The 23,001-nt window shown below is 43.4% G+C and overlaps 1 protein-coding gene across 1 annotated transcript in view; it reads right to left on the bottom strand.

Moving 5' to 3' along the window:
- FAM135A (family with sequence similarity 135 member A) overlaps window positions 1-19,481 on the bottom strand; it is a 142,826-nt gene extending 123,345 nt beyond the window's left edge. The window contains exon 1 of the mRNA XM_075063752.1: window positions 18,932-19,481. The gene's annotated coding sequence lies outside the window, so the exon portion shown is untranslated. The remainder of the gene's footprint in view (window positions 1-18,931) is intronic.
- Between the last annotated feature and the right edge of the window lie 3,520 nt (window positions 19,482-23,001).

Raw genomic sequence — 23,001 nt, 5'->3', positions numbered from 1 at the left:
GTACAGCCTCCACCCTCCTTATGTGAAAAGCAGGCGCAGGCCATACATATTTCGCGCCTTTGTTTTCTGGGTAAGAGAGCAACGCCATAGCACAGCGAAGCATGGACCCTGCTGAAGACCAGTGGACCCTGCTGAGATCAGTAACTGCAATCGTGCAGTTGTAACACCACCGTGCACTCTTATCTGTGCTGTCTATGCTGAGACCTGAACTGCAAATTCAGAGAGGGGGAGGAGGAGGAGGAGAGGAGAGGAGGCAGCTACGGCAGCGCACCGACAAGAGCGAAGTGAACGATGACGACATGGAGACTGAATTCCTCCTAAGCCGTCGGGACGCAGCATTTTAGGAGCATTACGTAGCTGGTAATTGGGCAGGATTCTACCCATTGAATGCTGATTAAGTATAGAGAACAGGGAAACAGCACGAATGGTGGGAACTGCATAGTTTTTTGCAGGTTGTGGGACCGATTCCAGTGGCTGCAAAACTTTCGCAATGCGTAGCAGCCTCTTTCCTTCTGAACTTTCGCTGACCTCTCGCTCTTCCTGCTGCACACGCCATTGCAACTGAAGATGAGAGCATGAGCACCATCACAGTGCAAGAAGCCGAGTGCGCAATAGCCCTCCTGGAAGCTTGCCAACTCCAGAACAGCCTTACGGTGCAGTCGGGAATCATTTGGAGTGGAAAATCTACTGTGGGGGCTCTGTGTGCAAGTAGCCAAAGCAATCGTTAAGCCCCTGCTGACTACAGAAAGTTTGTGACTTTGGAAACGGCAGGTGATAGTGGATGCTTTGTTGCAATGGGATTCGCTAACTGTGGAGGCCATACGAGGAACCCATCACTCTATCTTGGAGAGAGGGCACCCGTAACGTGAAACGCAAGGGGTACTTTTCCATGGTGCTGCAAGCACTGGTGGTCACAAGGACGTTTCAACAGCATACCAGTGGGATGAGAGGGTTCAATGACTCTCGCATCTTCAAGAAACGCAACTCTCTTTAAAACCGGCTGCAGCAAGCGAAATTACATTCAGACCAGAAAATAAAGTTGGTGATGTTTGAGATGCCTCGCTCTTGTTTACTGGGTGACGCCAGCCTAACCCTTGATGCATGGCCTCATGAAGCCATACACAGGCAGCTTGGACAGTGGTCAGGAGGCTGTTTAAAAACTACAGGCTGAGCAAGTGCAGGATCGGTGGTAGAGTGTCGCATTTGGCCGTTTAAAGGGTCGCGTTCCGATCATCTTCTCCGCTCAAGACTCTCAGCCAAACCAATGTCCATTGTTATCTGCTGTTGCTGTGTGCTCACAATTCTTGTGAGAGTAAGGGGGAGACCTTTCTGGCGGGGTGGGAGCTGAGCAAATCACCTGGCCCACTGACTACGAGCAGCCAGACACCAGGGCATTAGAAGAGCAACACCGAGGAGGTGGCGCATCAGAGAAGCTTGAAAAAGTAGTCTTAGCACGGGCCAGGGTAATGGGGTGACTGCAGTGCTTGTTTCCCCTTGATGAAACACTCCTGCCTTATTGCACTCCCTCTTAGCAACCCACCCTCCCCTTTACTTACAGCTTGCTGAGAAATAAGTCAGTATATTTTAAAAATCATTTATTACTGTATTAAAAGTCAATTTGGTATTGCTTAAAAATCATGAATTCTTATCTAAAAGTCATTCTGTAGAAACCCACCCATCGCCTCCTTGATTTTCCTTCGATTAAAAGTATATTAAAGAGGCGTTATAAGTAAGCATAGGTAACGGTAGGGTTAAGTTTCTTTACTGGAAAGGGTAACCAAACACCTACCGGGAGCAAGGACCAATCAGAGAACTGGATTGTTTAAAGTTCAGAGGCGGGAATTGTATAGCTCGGCGGTCTCTTTGTTGTTTCTCGGCTATGAGTAACAAGTTTTCCTTCTAACTCTCTCTTATCTCAAATATTCTACTAAAAAGTCTGTGAGTACATAAGGAAAGCAAAGGAATTCGGCTATGAAGAGCTTTGTGTTGTGTATGTACAGATGTGGATTGCTAGTGCATGTTTTGTTCTCAGAATATCCAAGCTTGGTAGTGAGCTGGGGGAGTTGCAGGTAAGCACCCAGGTCTGACGCTAAAGTCCAGATCTGGGACAGGAGGCTATTCCACATGGTGAGCAGCGCAGGTGGGATATAAAAATCCAAAAAACCAGCTAGCTACCTTATTTTTCTTTTTTCCTGCTAGGGATTAGCAGTGAGAAAAGAGGTTGGTTTTAAAGTGCTAGAGAGAAAATTTTTTTTTCTGCTTGGCTGTAGCAGCTTGCATTTTTGCAGAGTTATTAAGAGAACGCATTAAGGTCGTGTGGTGAAACAATAGCACTCCTTTGCGAGTCAACTTCCCCAGCCAGCATCGCACACGAGGTAAATACAGTTGCTTTTTGTTTTGGTTCAATTGCCATATCAAACAGAGTCTACAAGCAGTCAAAGCAGTTTGCCTGGCAAATAATCAGGAGGAGAAAAGCAAAAATTCAGCGACAGACAGAACACCCAAGAGGAGCATCCAAACACAAGAAAAACATAAACCATGAGTCCAAAGAAGAGCAGAAAAAAGGAAAGAGCCCGCAACAAGCCCTAGAAAGAGCAGAAAAATAAACATAGGAGACGCTGGATAATTAAGGCTAAAACAAGAAGCCAAGAGGCAGCACACAAGAGAACAGGAAAGACAGCGCAAAGGCACATTAGAAAAGAAACTTCTGGCAACTAGAGCTGGACCTCCGCATAAAAAACAACAACAAGAGAAGAGACAGCCTTCTAACGACATCTTGTCAACCTACAGAGAAGAGGCCCACAACAGGCCTTACAGAGGGAGCTGGCTAGGCAAAACGGCTCTAACTACACTCCCTAACCCTCGACACCATTGTGGTTCACACACCTGTGGAAATTTCCAACTACATAAGCAGGTGAGGACATCAGACAACCTGTCTGTGCTAACCAGACACCCAGACTGAGGTAGTGGGACCGCGGAGCCCATGTCAATGGCTGAACCAGCCACAACACCTCCAGTCCCAGAACCCGGAACTGGGAACAGCAACCCGACGCAAACAGTGCAACCACATCTTCAACCCCAACGCAGAAGGGACCCCACGAGCCTGAACTGGAGTAGCAACAGACAACATAACGAAGAGGCTTCAGGCAGAGCCTGAAATACACCAGGTTGCACCAGCAGAGAGCGGTGCACCAGCGAAGAAACCCCGCATCATGCTACATCACTTCCAGAGGGACCAGCCAAGTCCCCAGTCTGAGGAAGAACTGGTGTCCCAGCTTCAAGGGAAAAGTCCAGAACTGAGCAGGAAGCAGATGTCAGCCTTCAGGAAGCTTGAGTGCGGCACGGAGCAAACCCACCGCCTCTCAGCTCTTCTGACCGATCCCGGTTTGTTATAGACAAGGACTTTTTAATTACAAGGAATTCTTCTGGTGACGCCCAGAAGAATGGCAAGCCGCGCAAACATGGTTTGTGGTTCACAAGTACAGGGGAAAGCTTTAAGCCTTAGCCCATGATCATCCCCAGTGGTCATGCTGGGTGAACAGAAGCAAAGACAGGTTGGGTGAAATCCTTCTATCCTGGGAGGGGATGGCAAGGAAGCTGCCCAGTATGTCCAGTCTTTGTGAGGTGTGCCAAGGAAGTGGAAAAGCCTCAAGCTCTGGTCAAGCACCCTCTCCAACCATTCCCATAATGAGGCCCATTCAGCAAGTAGCTGTGGATAGTCTGGGTCCATTTCCAGAAGACACCAGGGGAAGCCAGTAGGGCACTGACTTTCGTGGACTTTGTTTGCTAACGCGATGGCCCCCCCCCCCCCCCCCCCCCCCCCCCCCCCCCCCCCCCCCCCCCCCCCCCCCCCCCCCCGCCCCCTACCTCCCCCCCCCCCCCCCCCCCCCCCCCCCCCCCCCCCCCCCCCCCCCCGCACCCCCCCCCCCCCCCCCCCCCCCCCCCCCCCCCCCCCCGCCCCCCCCCCCCCCCCCCCCCCCCCCCGCCCCCCCCCCCCCCCCCCCCCCCCCCCCCCCCCCCCCCCCCCCGCCCCGCCCCCCCCCCCCCCCCCGCCCCCCCCCCCCCCCCGCCCCCCCCCCCCCCCTCCCCCCCCCCCCCCCCCCCCCCCCCCCCGCCCCCCCCCCCCCCCCCCCCCCCCCCCCCCCAGAACAATGGCTCGTAAGGTAACACCAACAGCTAAAGCAGTGTACAGGCCCTAACAGACATTTTCGCCAGGGTAGGTGGGCCTTCCGATACTGGTCGTCAGGAGAAAGGAATGCTATGCTTTGTGTACGCCCTGGAAAGCTAACGCCCATAACGTTTGGGGGACAGACGGTTCCAGCTACAAACTGCACTATGCTGCGCTAAGGAAGTGGCTTTTTCCTGAAGATGTTGAAGTCTTGTACTTTGCATGCTTTTATCTTCCTTGTGCATGTGTGTATTCCTCTGTTTAGTTTTACAGTTCTAGGTAGAAATCACGCTCCAGTGAACTCCTACTGTCGTGATTTGGGGGCGTGTCATAAGTAGATAGGTCGGTAAGGGTTAAGTTTCTTTACCTGAAAGGGTAACCCAAACACCTGACCAGAGGACAATCAGAGAACTGGATTGTTTAAAGTCAGAGCGGGAATTGTATACTCAGGGGTTTTTTTGTTTTCTCGGCTGGATGAGGTAAACAGGTTTTCTTACCTCCATCTTATCTCAATTTCACTAAAGTCTGTGAGTAAAAGGAACCCAACAGTATTCCGGCCTAATGAGGAGCTTTGTGGTGTGTATTTACAGATGTGGATTGCCTGTGTCTTTTTGTTTCTCCTCGGCCTGTGAGTAACAGGGTTTCCTCCTAACTACCATCTTATCTCAAAGTTTCTCCTAACATCTGTGAGTAAGCAAAGGAAAGCAAGATAAATTCCGGCTATGATGAGCTTTGTGTGTATTTACCTGTATGTTGATTTGCTGGACTGGGTTTAATTCGGCTATCTTTAAATCAGAACTGTTTATTCATATTTTCTTATAAGGCAAGAAGCTGTATTGAGTTTATGCAAGAGTATGTTTTGTACTTTCTTTCTTTTATATAAAGTTCGTTTGAAAACTGAATGGGAGTTTCTTTCCTAGTGAGGCAAGGGAAGGGGAGAGCCAGGCTGTGGCTATTTCCTATTGTTCCCAGGGAAAGAGGCAGGCTACGGGAAAGATAAAGAATCATCTCTGTTCTCTTGTGGTTGAGTTTTTCTCTAGTTACTGCTACGAGATATTAGGGAGGGGGAATTTCTTGTGTGCTAGCTGTTAGCTGGAAATGCATAGCCTCGGGGACGCTAGAAATTGCCTCTCCATTGCATTCAAAAGAGTGAAGTCTAGTGTCGCATGCACGGCTAACCCAGGAAAAGGGGGGAAGCTGGGAGAGGAGAGAGATACCCAGCACCACCCGGGACAATGTTTTTTGCCCCATCAGGCACTGGGCTCTCAACCAGGAAGTGGGAACTATGGGATAGCTGTGGAACAGCTACCCACAGTGCACTGCTCCTGAAATCGACGCTAGCCTTGGACCATGGACGCACACACTCGATTTAAGGATCCTAATGTGGACGCACTAAATCGATTTTATAAAATCGGTTTTATAAAATCGGTTTAAACAAATTCGAATTAATCAGGTAGTGTAGACGTGGACTCTGTGTAGCTTATTTTCACAGCCTGTGGCTGCCTGGATCACAGATTTTGTGCACTTTTAGAGTCTGTCCATGGGCTTTAGAAAGGTTTCAAAATATGGATAATTTATCTAAAACTAAGTGTTCCATAGTTAAATAGCTATGTATAGTTAGGAAAGCTACATAGTTATAGTAGCTTTAAATGACCATATTCACAGGGACCTTGACCCACTAAACAAAAAGTCTAACACTAAAACAGAAATATTAGAAAATTATCAATTTTGGTAGAGACCTATATTGTTTATGTGGCATTGTTAGCAATGAAATGTACAATAGTTAGGCATGGCAGAATTCAATTTTTATTTTTGTAAGTTCAACGGATAATATCAATGTTTATCTAGACATTTGTTTCTATTTTTATTTTCACAGTTTCAGGAAACAATTTTATGATACATTTTACAATGATAATGGACACAGAGATTCAAAAAGTTAAAGCATTATAACCACTGAAACACAAATTGTCAAAAAATAAAAAGTAAATAGCCTTAAATCAGACTTGAATAAGCTCTCAAGCCGCATTTTTCTTACTTTGCCTATCTGAATATTCTGATGATCATCAATGGAAATTTTTTGGTCATTTTGTGTGTATATGGTATGCAGGATAAGTACGAAATTAAAGAATTAAAGTTTGCTTAAGTTTGGTTAAGGATCTATATAAGTATTGTAAAGAAGGCCCCAACCAGGAAGTAAAAGAAGGCTGTGAGAATAATAAGTAATATTACTTGTAATGGATGGGAAGGGTGTATGGCTCTAAAAGTAACTAATAAAGAGCTATAGTAACAAGACAATGAACAACTGTCTAAAGAGAAACAAGCCCAAATCTTCCCATCGTTCTGCTAGTAAAACAGAGTGATTAGGGAGATAAGAAAAGAAAGGCCTTGGGAAGAAAGGGTGCTGTAAATCTTATCGGGAATAAGACTGGAAATAAGGATGAATTGTCTCAAATTGGTTTTTAGCTGAAGTCAGTAATTGGCAATGACATCATGTGTTTGTTAAATGGTATCAAAAGTAAACTCTTAAAAGGGTTTATTGCTAATAACTGCCTGACTACACTGGAGTCAACCAATGTGGATGTAAGCATCCCTGAGATTAGCCCATTTGTAAGTTTCTTGATCAAATGCTTATAAGTGTTTTGTTACTGTCTGAATGTAGTAAATTTCTTACTAGTTACGCTTTTTAGGCATGTTTAGAGAAATTGTATAAATACCACTTGGCCTCCATTAAATTTAACAGAATTTATGGCTAAATTGGTATTTGGTGATTTTCCATATCAATATTAATAATTTCAAATATTATTAATAATTCCAACATGGTGAAATTGATTATTACTGATACTTACCAATAAAAATCAACTCCTTCCACACCTAACAATTTTGCATAACGTGACTCTTGATCTGTGGTGATGATCGTGGTACAGAGTTAAGGTTCCTGAAGTTAACATTCTTACTTTCTCCTGTGTTGTCTCCTGATTGACTTATGTTGTTTTATGATGGGTATCTCTGACTTTGCACTTCTCCTATTCTGTTTGTGATGCCCATTTGCAATTACCCAGCTAGGCGAGACTCTGCTAACTACAAGGAGAAGCAGAGGCAAACCAAGACAAAGGGATAAAGGTCTAAAAATTTTAAATGATAAGGGAAAACCCAAAAATTGTACCAGGAGAATAAGTAATATAGCATATTACCAAGTACTTACTATTGATAATAATGAACTATAGGTTATCAACACATTAACCTTTGCAAGTTTGTACATGCTACTCTTCCTTACTCTGTGCAGTAAATAGCAAATGCATTGTTATTAACAAGAACAAAAGATTACTCAACAATATACTGTCACTTCAGAGAAGAATCAACTTTTCTTCTCCTTTACCGTAAATCCAGCTCCATTCTTGCTGTCCTGTTCTCTGCTTTTCTTTGTCTTGAAATGCTCCTTAGATTTGATGTTCCTGTGGCTGTACCTCTTTGTATCAAGTTTATCCAAAAGCAGAGTTTCTTCACCTAGTGGGCTCTCTCTGTTAGGCACCTTTGAACGGTATTCCATCAACAGAAGTTCAAACAGTCATTCTCTCTGTTCAGATACTTTAGGTTATTCGTGGGTGGGCTTCTTGTTTATCGTTTTCATTATCTCTTTTCATATAACGGCGTTTTGATCAATTTCTTTTTTTCCACCAATTATATTTCCTTTCAGGTATTTTCCTTGAGACTCTCTAGTATGTCAGCAGATTTTATTTTCCTTTACCTCCCGTCTCTAATAGTGTCTGCTCACACATCCAAGTCTATTTTTTAAATGTTTCACATGACCTGAAACCTTTCCTACTTTTCTTCTTCTCACTTCGAAGTCTCCTACTTTTACTCCCCTGTTCTTTTATCACCTCACTGCCTACCCCAGCTCCAGTTCATCCACTGGCTCATCATCTAGGATTCTTCTCCTTCCTTCCTTCTTCTCTAATAGCTTTTTCCAGCTGCCCCTTCAGGGCGGATTACAAACCCTGTCCCCAGATCAAGCTGTCCTCTCACTGGTTCTTTCTCTCCCCAGGACAGCATTCTGTGCTGCTACATCACAGCTGCAGCAGATGCCAGTGCCAGGGTTACTACATAGGTTCTGTGGCTTAAACAGCGGAGACTCAACTACAACATATTTGGGTGGGGGAGGGGGGAACGGGAGGAGACCAGAGAGATACAGGAATTTTCAGGACAGAAGGGACCACTGCATCACCTTATCTGACATCCTGTACACCAAGGCCAAAGAACCTGTATTGAGCCCAGTAATGGGACATATTTAGGAAATTAAGAAGAGGTGTAAAACAAAGGCCATGAGCTGATCAGTGTGAACGGGTTGATTTTGATAAACAAGATAGCTCCATATTTCAGAAGTGTCAAAATCACAGAAAGGAAGGTTCCTGCACAATTGATGAATATTATAGAAAATAAAACTCTACTGTGTTGTTTCTAATATGAAGGATGATCGTATAAATAAATAACACAAGATGCGACCACATTCACCAAAACATTAGAAGGTAAATATGCCGCTGGAAGTACTGTAATTGCCCCTTTTAATGATTCTTGAGACAGGAAGAGAATCCAAGATAAATCACTCAAAATTAAAACAAATACAGAACACTATTTTTAGTTTTCTTTATACAAATCCTGCAAAGGAGGAAAATAAAATCATTGATCAGGAATTCTCTGTATCCTGTTTCTGACAAAAGTATAACAATAAAACTTTTCTGTTTTGAGATGTATCCTCCACTCCAAAACTTTTAAGAGTGATGAAAAAAGGAAACTGAACACGGACTATAAGATATAACTATCTGATGAAGATTAAAATGACTGATGTGGTTTTATTCCCTCTCTCAAACTGTGTTTATATTTGGTATATTTCAATCTGTGTTCTACTTACAAACTTCAGTCACAGATGTTTCATTCTATTCCCTGTATTTCCATCTGTGTTTGTCATAAGAACTGTGCTGTCATAGTTTTCTATTTTCTGCTTAAAATAAATACAGCTTGCTCCCCTGACTTCTCACTGACCCCAAAGAATGGAAAAAAAAAGCTCTTTTCCTCCCTTCCAGCTTCCTTGTTGTAGGCCCTGTTACTTTTATTGTTGGATGCTTCGTGCATTGTTCTGTGAAAAAGAGAATTATTAAAAAAGACTCTTCTACAAGGATTTATAAAATTGCATTTATTGTAACAAATATCTGCTGCCATAGTTAGAAATGAGAGAGACTGTGCATCTCTATTTAACTCCTAGTTTCATATTTTGAAATAATAAAAAAAAAAGTCTGTAGTTTTCTATACAGTTTACTTCAGGATGTACCTGAAAGTGAAAAAGTATTCTATGCCAAACAGAATATCTACGTATACCCGAATACAACAAAACATTAATCAAGCGCTTAACTGCATTTCTGTTCAGCAAAGTGTGTGCTTAAGTCCCACTTCAGTGGGACTTAAGCACATGCTTAAGTGTTTTCCTGAATCAGAACCATGGAGCTTGACCCTGGAATCACTGTCACAAATAGCCTTTACTCATAAGTAGTCTGACTGTAGTCAACAGGATTGCTCATATAAGTGTTTGCAGGACCAAACCCACTGATTTTTGCTATGGATGTATGGAGAGTTTCCCAGATGCAAAGTCACTTTCTTGAAGTCATGACATTTTCTACAAAACCAAAAAAATTAAAAACAAAAACAAAACCAAAAAACTCATACCCCTTCCTTGCTCTTACAATAAGTAAAAAAACAAATGTCATATCATATTTATGTCTAGTGAATATGTAGCATTGGTTAATATGCAATTCATGAAATTTTTAATAAGAATATATGTTGTCTAAAAGAAAAATCTATGTGAAATCGCAGTTAACACAATTAACTCAAAAAATTAATCGTGATTAATCACAGTTTTAATTTCATTGTTAAACAATTAAATACCAATTGAAATGTATTAAATATTTGCGGATGTTTTTCTACATTTTCAAATATATTGATTTCCATTACAACACAGTATACAAAGTAGACAGTACTCAATTTATATTATTTTTATTACAAATAGTTACACTGTAAAAATACAAACAAAAGGAATAGTATTTTTCAATTCACCTCATACAAGTACTGTAGTGCAATGTCTTTATGGTAAAAGTGCAACTTACAAACGTAGATTTTCTTTTGTTACATAACTGTACTCAAAAATAAAATGATGTAGCTTTTTAGTCTACAAATCCACTCAGTCCTACTTCTTGTTCAGCCAGTCGCTAAGACAAACAAGTCTGTTTACATTTACAGGAGAAAATGCTGCCCGCTTTTTACAATGTCACTGAAAGTGAGAACAGGCGTTCCCAATGGCACTTTTGTAAGCCAGCATTGAAGGTAATTTATGTGCCAGATAATGCTAAACATTTGTATGGCCCCTTCAATGCTTTGGGCCCATTCAAGTTCCATGTTGTGACGCCCCCCAAAAGGAAAAAAAATTCAATGGTGATGCGCTATAATTGCATTAATTAAATTTGTGGCTGAACTCCTTGGGGAGAATTTGTACCATACTCCTTACCTCTGTTTTAACCCTCAACCTCATGCATATATTCATGTTAAGCAGTCTTGGATATGACCCACGCACAATTGTTCGTTTAAGAATACTTTCACTGCACATTTTGACAAACACAAAGATGGACCAGGATGTGAGAATTCGTAAAGATATGCTACATCACTCCGACCCAAGGTTTTAAGAATCTGAAGTGCCTTTCCAAAATCTGAAGAGGGACAGGTGTAATAGCAATGGCTTTTCAGAAGTCTGAATAGAATAACAGTCCTGATGCAGAAATTACAAAAAGCTGATCCACCAAAAAAAGAAAAGCACCGTCTGCGGATGGCATCTGACTCAGATGATGAAAATGACATGCTCGGTCCGCACTGCTTTGGATGGTTTCGGTGAGCAGAACGTCAGTTATCAGCATGGACACATTTCTCAGCAATGGTGGTTGAGGCATGAAGGGACATATGAATCTTTAGTGCATCTGGCAAATAAATACCTTGCGATGCTGGCTACAACCGTGCCATGCGAACACCTATTCTCACTTTCAGGTGTCATTGTAAACAAGAAGTGAGCAGCACTATCTCCTCAGATGTAAACAAACTTGTCTGTCTGAGTGATTGGCTGAACAAGTAGGAGGACTGAGTGGACTTGTAGACTAAAATTTTACATCATTTTATTTTTGAGTACAGTTAAGAAGCAAAAAAAAAACAACACCTACATTTGTAAGTTGCACTTTCACCATAATGACATTGCACTACAGCACTTGTATGAGGTGAACTGAAAAATACTATTCTGAGCGAGTGGCTGAACAAGAAGTAGGACTGAGTGGATTTGTAGGCTCTAAAATTTTGCATTGTTTTATTTTTGAATACAGCTATTTTTTGTACATAATTCTACATTTGTAAGATCAACTTTCATGATAAAGAGATTGAATTACAGTACTTGTATTTGGTGAACTGAAAAATACTATTACTTGTTTTTTACAGCGCAAATATTTGAATCAAATATAAAGTGAGCACTGTACACTTTGCATTCTGTGTTGTAATTGAAAACAATATATTTTAAAATGTAGAAAATATCCAAAACTATTTAAATAAACAGCATTCTATTATTGTTTAATTGCACAATTAATTGCTATTAATTTTTTTAATCGTCTGACAGCCCTAATTTGCACTGAATGTAAATGCCTACTTTGGACATTTGTGGTCTGGCACAATGAATTTATAAAACTGACTATTTATCACATATCACAGCCTTCTCAAAGGCTGTTTTAAGCCCTTTATGACAGGAGTGGGTGACCATTCCGCTACACTGCCCTTATCAAGATAATGAAAGCTTTAATGATATTTTATGTAACCCATAAGCTAACTAAAACTCTCAGCCCTTGGTTTATTGAGAGAGCAAAATTTGGTATAACTGCATTACAGCCTTTTGGGATTTTTTACTTTAAAAAAAAAAGGCACAAAAGAATTCTGAGACAAGGGGCACAAAGGACAAAAGGGTGGGTAGGTCTGAGATCACAAAAAGAGAAGGCAAATTATTTAGGTTTACAAGTGAAGAAAGAATGAGGGGCATTATTCCATACAAATAACATTTTTTAAAAGGAGTCTGTAATAAAATCTTTAGTTCTAACTTCCTCCGCTGCAATTAATTTTAATCTTGACCTTAAAAGGTTCACCCTCTGGTAGAAAAAGCAATTCATCCACCAAATTAACTTAGTCCTTGCATGCTTCCACTCATAACCAAATCATGCCAAATTCTAACAATGACAACATAAATGTTGTATTTTTCATCTGAGTTAGATTTAAGGATACCATATTCATTTCACTAAAGACAGCATCTCATTTTCCCTATGAAAAAAAACTAATACCTTTCATTTACTGTATCAGTCTGTTTCTGTAACTGGATTTAAAGCATCATTTCACATAAGTGAATTTAAGTAATTTCAAAGAATACTTTCTAACTCATGTTCTATTATTTTAAACAGTTACAAGCCAGTACCGAGGGCTGGTTGAAGCAGCTGTGTCGATTTAGCTCAGTGGTTCTCAAACTTTTGTACTGGTGACCCGTTTCACATAGCAAGCCTCTGAATGCAACCCCCATCATAAATTAAAAAACACTTTTTTGTATGTTTAACACCACTATAAATGCTGGAAGCAAAGCGGGGTTTGGGGTGGAGCCTGACAGCTCACGACCCCCCATATAATAACCTTGCAACCCCCTGAGGGGTCCTGACCCCCAGTTTAGAACCCCTGATTTAGCTGGTCTGGTGAAGATGTGATAAGTCAATGGGAGAGCGCTCTCCTGTCAACTTCAGTACTCCACTTCCCCAAGAGGCAGAATGTGAATTGGTGGGAGAGCATCTCCTGCGGTGTAGACACTGTTAGGTCGATGTAAGTTATGTCACTCGGGGTGGTGATTTTTTCACCCCTCTGAGTGATGTAACTTACATTGGCTTAAGCTGGAATAGAACATGAACTATGCTGTGAAAGAAACCTAGAAGGGCGGGGGGGGGGAGGGGGGGAAGGTAAGGATGAAAACAAACACAAATTAAGGCACCCTGTCTGGCACAGACTGGTGGTGTATTTTTCTCCTGTGGATGTTCAGAAAGTGACTAAGGTAGTCACTAGGATTTAGATAGAGAGAAGATGATAGGCTTATGCCTCATTCATATAAAGTTCAAAAGATACATACATCACTGAGGTCTGATTTCTTGTTTGCTTCTTATAGAACAGCCCTTTCAGGTTGAACAGGCTCAAGGAAATTTTTGCAAGGGCTATTCACATAGGTTAAAGTACTTAATGCACTCTTCCATAAACCAAAAATTTTTCCAGTATGACAGAAAGCAATGATGCTCCCACAGAATTGATCCCTCACTGAGTCTGATTGTGTTAGCATTCTCCAACCTACAACAAAAGCCAGGCTTCCCTTTGAGTGGTTTTTCACACTCGAAATGTTAACAGATTTCTGTATTACCAATCAGGGTGCTGGAAGCACCCCCTGGCTTTAAGTGGTTTCCATCATATAGAGGGTTTACAATTTCATTCAATGGCTTTCAGCATTATCATAAAAATTGTTCCAATGCCAATATTAGCAATACAATTTAATCGCTCCAACAGTAATAAGAATCACCTCAATAACACTTTCACCTCCTGCCAGCTCAAGAAATGAAAAACTGAATAGGATTTGCATTTTGATCCCCGAAATAATAATGCAAATACATTCAGATTAACACAGTGGGCTGATTAAAAAAAAAAAAAAAAAAACAGAAAAAACAAGAACAAAAACAACCGAAAACTTGTGCCTTGTCCACTGATAAGGTCAGACTCCCAAAATGAAATAAGTTTATCCTTCAACACTAACAGGAAACACAGAAACAGAATAGGTGGACCTTAAGCAAAAACAAACAGAAAGCCTTTTTAAAAAACAGATGGCTTTAAAACTGACATTTTCTTACTTCTAACACCACCACTACCAGTTATAATTAGATTTTTAAAGTTATTTCCATTTATTTGTTATGTATGCTATGCAATTTCTCTCATAGACTAGAAAAATCTACAAAGAGTCCTGTGGCATCTTATCGACTAACAGAAGTATTGGCACATAAGCTTTCGTGGGTGAATACCCACTTCATCAGGTGCATGTGGTGGAAATTTCCAGAGGCAGATATAAATATGCAGGCAAGAATCAATCTGGAGATAACGAGATTAGTTCAATCAGGGAGGATGAGGCCTTCTTCTCGCAGTTGAGATGTGAACACCAAGGGAGGAGAAACTGCTTTCGTAGTTGGCTAGCCATTCACAGTCTTTGTTAAATCCTAAATTGATGATGTCAGATTTGCAAATGAGCTGAAGTTCAGCAGTTTCTCTTTGGAGCCTGATCCTGAAGTTTTTTTGCTGCAGGATGGCTACCTTTAAATCTGGTATTGTGTGTCCAGGGAGGTTGAAGTGTTCTCATACAGGTTTTTGTATATTGCCATTCCTAATATCTGACTTGTGTCCATTTATCCTATTACGTAGGGATTGTCCAGTTTGGCCGATGTACATAGAGGGGCATTGCTGGCAAATGATGGCATATATTACGTTGGTGGACGTGCAAGTGAATGAACCGGTGCTGTTGTGGCTGATCTGGTTAGGTCCTGTGATGGTGTCGCTGGTGTAAATATGTGGGCAGAGTTAGCATTGAGGTTGGTTGCATGGATTGGTTCCTGAGTTAGAGTTACCATGGTGCGGTGTGTGGTTGCTGGTGAGAATATGCTTAAGGTTGGTGGGTTGTCTGTGAGTGAGGACTGGCCTGGCTCCCAAAGCCTGTGAAAGTGATCTTTGTCCAGGATGGGTTGTAGATCACTGATGATGCCTTGTGTAGAAGTTTAAGCTGAGAGACTGGTAGTGTGATGGGCCAGTGGAGTTCTTGGTTTCGTTCTATGGGGCTTTGTATTGCAGTAGAGAGGGCTCTGGGTAACACATCGTCTGGCTCGTTGTTATTTGTTCCTTAATTCCTCATCGTGTGGGTATCGTAGATTTGAGAAATGCTGTAAGATGATACCTAAAGGTCATGCAGAACGCAATGCATCGACACAGGCATCAAAACAACCCATAACATAGGACAATGCAAAAAGGCATGAATGACAAACTAGCCTCCTTTATCATAGAACAGGATCTCTCGCAATAACCAATCTACAGGCACTTTCCCAGATCCCACTGAGGAATATACGTAGAACTGCACCATCTAACTCAGGGCACTCCCTGACATAATACAGGGAGTAAATCAACATACCCTTTGAGCCCCAACGGGGTATTCTATCTACTAACCCAAGATCCACAAACCTGGAAATCCTGGATGCCCCATCATCTCTGGAATTGGCGTCTCACTGAAAGACTGTTCGGATATGTGGACTCTCTACTACAGGACCCTACGTCACCAGCACTCCCAGCTATCATCTGTGACACCACTGATTTCCTGAGAAAACTACAATCCATTGCTTATCTTCCAGAAAACATCACTACCCTAGCCTCCATGGATATAGAGGCTCTCTATACAAACACACAACCCCACACACGATGGAATACAAGCAGGTCAGGAATAGTATCCCTGATGATACCACAGTCACAACGGTTCGGTGCTCTGTGACTTATCATCCTCACACACAATTATTTCAAATTGGTGACATATATACCTCAGACCAGAGCACGACTATGGCAACCGCATGGCCCCAAAACATGCGAACAATTTTATGGCTGATCTGGAACAATGCTTCCTCAGTTATCCACCCTCACCCCTTCTCTACCTACGGCTTCACTGATGACATCTCATCATCTGGACCCATGGAAGGAGAACTGGAAGATTCCAGCATAGGATCAAACAGCTCCACCCCACCATCAACCGCCTGGACCAGTAAATCCATGGGAGGTCCACGTTCTTAGACAGACCACGGTACAAATAAGTGACAATCAAGTTATTACCATACATCATGATCCGAAAGAAGCCACTGACTGAGCTACATGCTACCTCAAGATGCCTCCAAGCTTCCATCTCGGAACACCACAATGATCCATGCGTCTGACAGCCACGCTGAGGTACGAACCGGCAAAAGATAAGCTGGTCCAGCGCTGGGGCTTGGCGCCCCCCCCCCCACCCCCTACCAGGCATACACCCAGACAGATGACCCACACCTGCATCTTCACCAAGGTGAATTCTCAAGAACTATAAATACGGTGGCACAGCAGGATGAGGTGAAAGAAGGTAGAGAAACATCAACAGGAGCCAACTGTACGCGGGCACACGGCTAGAGAGCCAGATGAGACAGTCATCCGCGATACATGTCCTAGCAAAGGAACATGTGAGCGACGCCAAAAAAAGAAGACGGCAACAATAGTGAACTTTCACCACTGGGCGCATCAACGCCTACAGTTTCAAGCTAAACTACTCCATGCTGAGTGCATTCAGGTGATCTTACAACCCATCCGGACAAAGATCACTTTCACAGGCTTTGGGAGCCAGCCAGTCGCCTTCACTCACAGACCAACCCAGCCAACCTAAGCATTACTCAACAGCACCACACACCGCAGCCAAGTGGTAATCTAACACTCAGGAACAATCCATGGCAAACCAACTCAATCTAACTCTGCCCACATATTACAGCCAGCGACACCATCACAAGGGACTGAACCAAGATCACGCACAGAAACAGCACCATTGGTGTATCATTGCACGTCCCCAACGTAATATAATTGCCATCATGTGCCACAATGCCCCTCTATTATTACATTAGGCCAAGCTGGACAACCCTACCTAAAAGGAAAATGGACACAGGTCCAGATATTAGGAATCGGCAATATACATAAACCTGTTACGAGAACATCTTCAACCAATCCCTGACAGCTACAAAGGTTAGAGAATTTAAAAAGGTAGCATCCCTGCAGCAAAAAACATCAGGATCAGGCTCAAAGAAGAACACTGCTGAACTATCAGGCTCATTGCAAAATACGTGACAGAACCATCACTTCAGGATTAAACACTGTGAATGGCAAGCCAACTACAAAAGCAGTTTCTCCTCCCTTGGTGTTCACACCTCAACTGCGAGAAGAGGGCCTCATCCTCCCTGATTGAACTAACCTCGTTATCTCTAGACTGATTCTTGCCTGCATATTTATATCTGCCTCTGGAAATTTGCACCACATGCGTCTGACGAAGTGGGTATTCACCCACGAAAGCTTATGCTCCAATACTTCTGTTACTCGATAAGGTGCCACAGAACTCTCTGCCACTTTTTACAGATCCAGACTAACATGGATACCCCTCTGATAGTAGAAAAATCTAGTAGTCGCTTCTGTACTGAGTCAAGTTTGTAGTAAAATTCACATTCAGTGTCTCATGCACTAGCATGAAGGGAATACTTGTTTAAAAGCAGTTTTCTACAGAATTCAGAAAAATGTTTACACTGATCGTAGATTTCATATATTTCAAATAACCGAAATATGATACAAAATTTAACAGAGTCCCATTAACTCAGTCTCTCTAGCCAACTCTTATTAAATAAGACTATTCCCAGTCCTACGACATTCAAATTCACTATAAATTGTGCTAACACTTTGATTTATTCTCCCTTTAATATATATACAGCTACTCCTGATATTGAGTGAAGAATAGATCACTTATTATAATACAAGTAAAGTACATTAATTGTAATACAAATATAATTGCACAGGTTACTTTTTTTTAAAAAATAGAATGGAAGTATGCTTTTGTTTCTGCAGCAGGAATGGGAATAGTACATTCTTTTTTCCACAGAGAAGCACACTGCCCTATGTGAAGTTTCTGAAGAGCATTAAATGATGGTGTACAAATGGATTTGGCAAGTCCTTCAAATGCAATCCCTAAGTAGCTATGTGTACCAGGAAATAGATGTAAAGTATTCCCAACCCAAGTCCAACAACTTCTAGATTACAGGAGAAAACAACATTAAATTAGCAATAGTGATAATTCTTCAAACACTGGGGCAAAATTAAGAGTTGTCCTCAGAAAGAACATGAAAAAAAAAATCAACAAAACCAAGGAGTTCATCTAAGTGTACACTAACTCACCACATTTGATACCTGGTCACTTTACCAAGAGAATGGAGTAGAAATTATTTTGATTTATTTCCAATACTTCCTTTTACACAGATTAAACACAATGAAAAAAATCCTTCCCAGGCATAACTTCTTAATAGACAAAGTACCAAAGCACTAGAATTATCCACTAGCTAAAGAAACGATAGAAGACGAAAACGGCGAATGTAAATAATTTCATGCCTTATGCTACAGTGAAAGAGGAGAAAGCACTGAAGAGTTGCTTGCAGTCAGTGCTGCCTAGGGGGACGGAAAGGGCACCCATCCGCGTCCCACAGGCGCGGGTAGGAAAGGAACTGCCGAAGAGTTTTCCTTCTCTGGTTTCCTAGTCTCGCCTGCTGCTGCCTCATTACGAGGCGGGGTTACTATGATCATCGCAGGCCAGAAGGAAACAAACAACCCCCTGCTGTGAGGGTACGGACTCCCCGCTCCAGGGGGCACAGGCCAGACCCAGGGGGGCGGTAGGCAGGCGCAATCACTGCTGATCACAGGAGCTTTCATTCGCGTGCTGTGAACGCAGACACCCCTACCCCACCCCAGCTGCGGTGAGGGGGTCGCGGCGAGGGAATTCAACCCTCCCTCCGCTCTGACTCCGGGTCCGCTGCACAGGCCCGCACCAACCTGAGCCACAATGGAGCTGCCTCTGGTGTCCGGAGATCGCCCGCCCCCTTCTCGCCCCGCTCTGCTCTCTGCAGCGGAGTCCAGGCCTCGGCAGCACCGAGATGGCGTAGCGCGTGCATCCGACGCCAGAGCCTACTGCTGCCGGAGCGGCCCGTGTCGCCGGCTCCCCGTTCCTCTGGGAGGGCGGGGGCTTGCTGGCCGGGCACACGCCGCTTCTGTTCCGAGGAGCCGCGCGGCGGCCGGAGCCCGGCAGGGCTGAGAGGGAGCAGAGGCCGGCGGCGGTGACTGCCCCGCTACAGCCTCCACATCCTCGGTTCTGCGTGCCTGGGTCTCGCCGCGGCCGCGTCAGGCTCGGCGGCGCCGCCAGACCCTCGCGCCGCTCCCGGTTCCTGTTCTCTGCTCCGAGCCGGGCGCCTGCTGCTCGGGCTCGTGCTCCCCCTGCTGCTCCTTCGAGCCGGACTCCTGCTGTTGCTTGCAAGGGAGGGTCAGGCTGAAGCCTGTTCTGTGCTAGCGGCGCTGCGGGCGGGTGCGGCTGTCCCGGCCTGAGAACAGGGGAATGACCGCGGCAGCAGAGGTCGGCTGCCACCCAGACGCCTCTGCCAGCCCCATGGCGGCTGGGCTGGCCTCCTGCTCTGGCTACTGCCCGGGGGAAGGGCGGATAAGCCGATAATAAGGGGACATTACTCACACCTAATTCTGGCTCTAAGGTATCGCAGGGACTCTCCCCCGCGCTGGATCGCAGCTCTTGGGGGGACACAGCGCAGGCTCCTCGCCAAGGCTTGGGACTGTCTGACAGCAGCGGGCGGGGTAGTATAAATGAGACCCCCTACTGGCTGCTCATGGCCGCCCCAGTCACTCACAAATGCTGCCCTCCAAAAGTGCCACTCCGCTCCTCGGCGGGAGCCACCTGACTCGCACAAGGAATAGCCCGTTTAAAATAATCAACATAGGATCCGGCGTAGAGGCTGCACACACACCAAGGTCCAGGAGAAAGGCACCTCAAAAGAGAGAAATTCTGAAGGGGCTGGTGGTGAAGGTGAGCCAGAATCCTACAAGGTAGTGGCTTCATAGAAGCAGAATTAAGGGTGGGCGCTCTAAGGGTGCTCACCAGGCAGCATTCTCACTTCTGGAAAGAATTGAGGAAGGTACTGAGAGAAAATGAGAGTATGTCTGCAAAAAGAGGCAAAAACAAGAACAACAACTACTAGGAAAGCAAGGAGGCTAGGATGCCTCTCAAACTGACGAACTGGCTCCATTCAGACAGGTAACCCACCCCCCTGCCCCAAAGTTGCCTAGTGAAAATAAGAGCTATTCCCTGCCATGGCCCAGAAAACAAAATCACGCTAACCAATTGCTCCTCCTACCTCCATTCCCCAATTTCTTTAATGATGGGACAACCTGGCCTCTCCTGCCTTGGAAACAAGTTCTGTAGTCGCAAACTTGGATTGCTGTCTGAAGTCCAAACCCAACATGTAGCCGCTTTGTAGATGGTTGTGTTGGAAATATTTATAAGACCAGCAAGGGTGGCAGACCTGCCTTTAGTCTTATAAACCTTGTAGCCTTCTAGCTTCATGCCAACCAAGTCAGCGCAATGTTAAATATGATCAGACGTCCATTTAGATATGGTTGTTTTGATAATATCATTTTCCAGCGAACTATTGTCAGAAGAAATAAAAAGATGAATTTGGAGCTGTAGTCTGCTCCAAGTAAAAACCCAAGAACTTCTTAGCATCAGTCACATGGAGGAAAGCCTCACTGGGATTGGCATGGAAAGAATTATGCAGGATTATAGACTGATATTGGTGGCACTACAAAACCACATTTGGAAAGGAATCTCCAGTGAGTCCATAGCACCAGTTCATCCTTGTAAAATTTGATTAGAGAGAGATCAGACACTACCTCCAGATGTTTATTCACTCTGCATGTTTAAGTCACAGTCACCTACAAGATGAACTTCCTTATAAGAAATTTAAGTTCACAGGAAGTAAGCAACTCAAGAGAAGCTTAAATCTGCTTTATCAGGACCTCATGACTATACTAGGGGCTTGTTATAATGGAGCTTTCCAAAGTGTCAACGCTGACATTCAAACCTGACAACATGAGGTTAAAATGATACTGATTTACCTTTGACTATTTCATGACAGGTTACACTCAGACATAGGAGAGAGGTACTGAAACAGTTTTCGTGCAGGGCATTTAAAAGGGTATACTTGATATTGATTACATCACACAACAAGTCTTTTCCTCCTGGAGATGTAGGTCTTTCTGATAGATGATATCTGAGAATGAGACACCAGAAGCACACAAGCAACCTGCCCAGAGAAATCATCCCTATGGATGCTAGGAACCAAAGCATTGTGAGAGGCCTCCTGTGTTGCAATGTAGAAAGATGTCCTGATTCTGAGCAATTATCCAAGGCCAAACTGACACCATGGTAGGATTAGATTTGAATATTGCAACAGAATTAAGAAATATACCTATCTGGGCCATTATGATATCTTTGTCTCTCCTGAGCTTTTCTAGAACTTTTGTTGCCAGACAAACCAGCAGATAAGTGTACAGGAAACTCCTTCACCAGTGAATGGAGAAATAATTTCTTCTACCGCAATCTTTTTTCAAGCCATAAGCAAACGACTGATAGCTTCTTCCGATGAGTGGCAGAGATCCATCTCCCACCAGAGAGATCTAATTTGCAATCCCCTAGTCCAGAGACTACTTGTCAGGATCTGTTATAGATCGACTCAATCTGTGATCATGTTCTTCATTTCTAGGTAAGTGGCAATGAGTTTAGGACAGAGCCCACTGCCATTCTTGCTGTGCTTCCCAGTAAGGAAGGTGTGCTTATATGAAGTATGGTGGCCTGACAGTCCTTTTTAACCAAGAGCATCTTTTGGGATACCAGCTTTTTGAAGATCTTTATTGTGTACAGAAAACTGTCCTTACCTCCAGGGCATTTCTGTGGAACTGGTATACTTGGAGAGATTAAGTTTCCTGGTTGTAAAGTCCCACTGAATGGACTCATCTAAAGGTTGGATGCATTCATAGACATGACAATTGAGACAAGAGATGTATGGAACTTAATTCCTAGTTCCGTATTTATCCCATCAACCATCAGGCCAGAGAGGTCTAGAAAACATCCATTACTTGGCTGTAATGCGAGAGTCCCTTTGCTGCCTGCTTCTGCTGGGATCTCAGGTTACACTGAGATGTGCCAAGGGAACTATGACTATAGGTGCAGACATTAAACCCAACAATCATAATACCATCGGAGCTGATAGAACCCAGATTGGCTCTTGCTTGTTCTTACTGTCAGACTGGTAATATCTAATGTACTGAGAAGGAAGTCTTTGAGCTGAGTCATATCTAGCAGAACTTCTATGTATTTCAGTTTAGGGTTTAAACTGGGATGGGTCAGCAATCTGCTGTGGTTTTTTTGTTTTTGTGGCAGCTATCTTGTTCTTTGTAATCTCATATTTCATTTAAAAATTAGTCTATAGGCTTTATAGCTCTTAGAAAACACAAAAATAATCTGACCTGTAAAACCAGAAGGCCAGAAGGAAAGAACAGAACCCTTGGACCCATCTGAGCTCAAGCAAGAGGAAGTAAATTCTAGAATCCAAAAGAGTTTCCAGAATTCCAGTGAGTCATTCCCATCCCAACACTAACAAGGATCTGGTCTACTCTGGTGATAGGCGTGAGGTATCTGAGACCAGGTTGCTTCTTATCCAGTTCAAATTGCTGCTGCATGCCTCTCTGCAGGCTCAGGTAGACACAATTGCTTCAGTTACATTCAGTTCACGTCTTCAAGCTTTTCTTTGCAACTGTGAAGGCTAGAATTTTGTTCTAAAACTAAATCTGAGATTGATGTTAAAGCTAGGCCATTTGTACCTAATGCTAGTTTAAGCTTCAGACATTTCTCTTGGGAAAGAAAACCAGTCAGGATTGGAGCCATGATCTGGTTAACCTTTTATCTAATGTAATCCCTGTGCCACAGTAATGCAGTTGTCTAGGGTAAATTTCTTAAAAATGTGGTCAGTGGTCCTTCTAGCCATTTACACTAAGCAGCTCTC

This window comes from Chelonoidis abingdonii, chromosome 3 (genome assembly GCF_003597395.2).
Source record: "Chelonoidis abingdonii isolate Lonesome George chromosome 3, CheloAbing_2.0, whole genome shotgun sequence".
Classification (NCBI taxonomy): Eukaryota; Metazoa; Chordata; order Testudines; family Testudinidae; genus Chelonoidis; species Chelonoidis abingdonii.
Note: the sequence above shows the minus strand (reverse complement) of the source record. Positions and strands in the feature narration are given on the sequence as shown.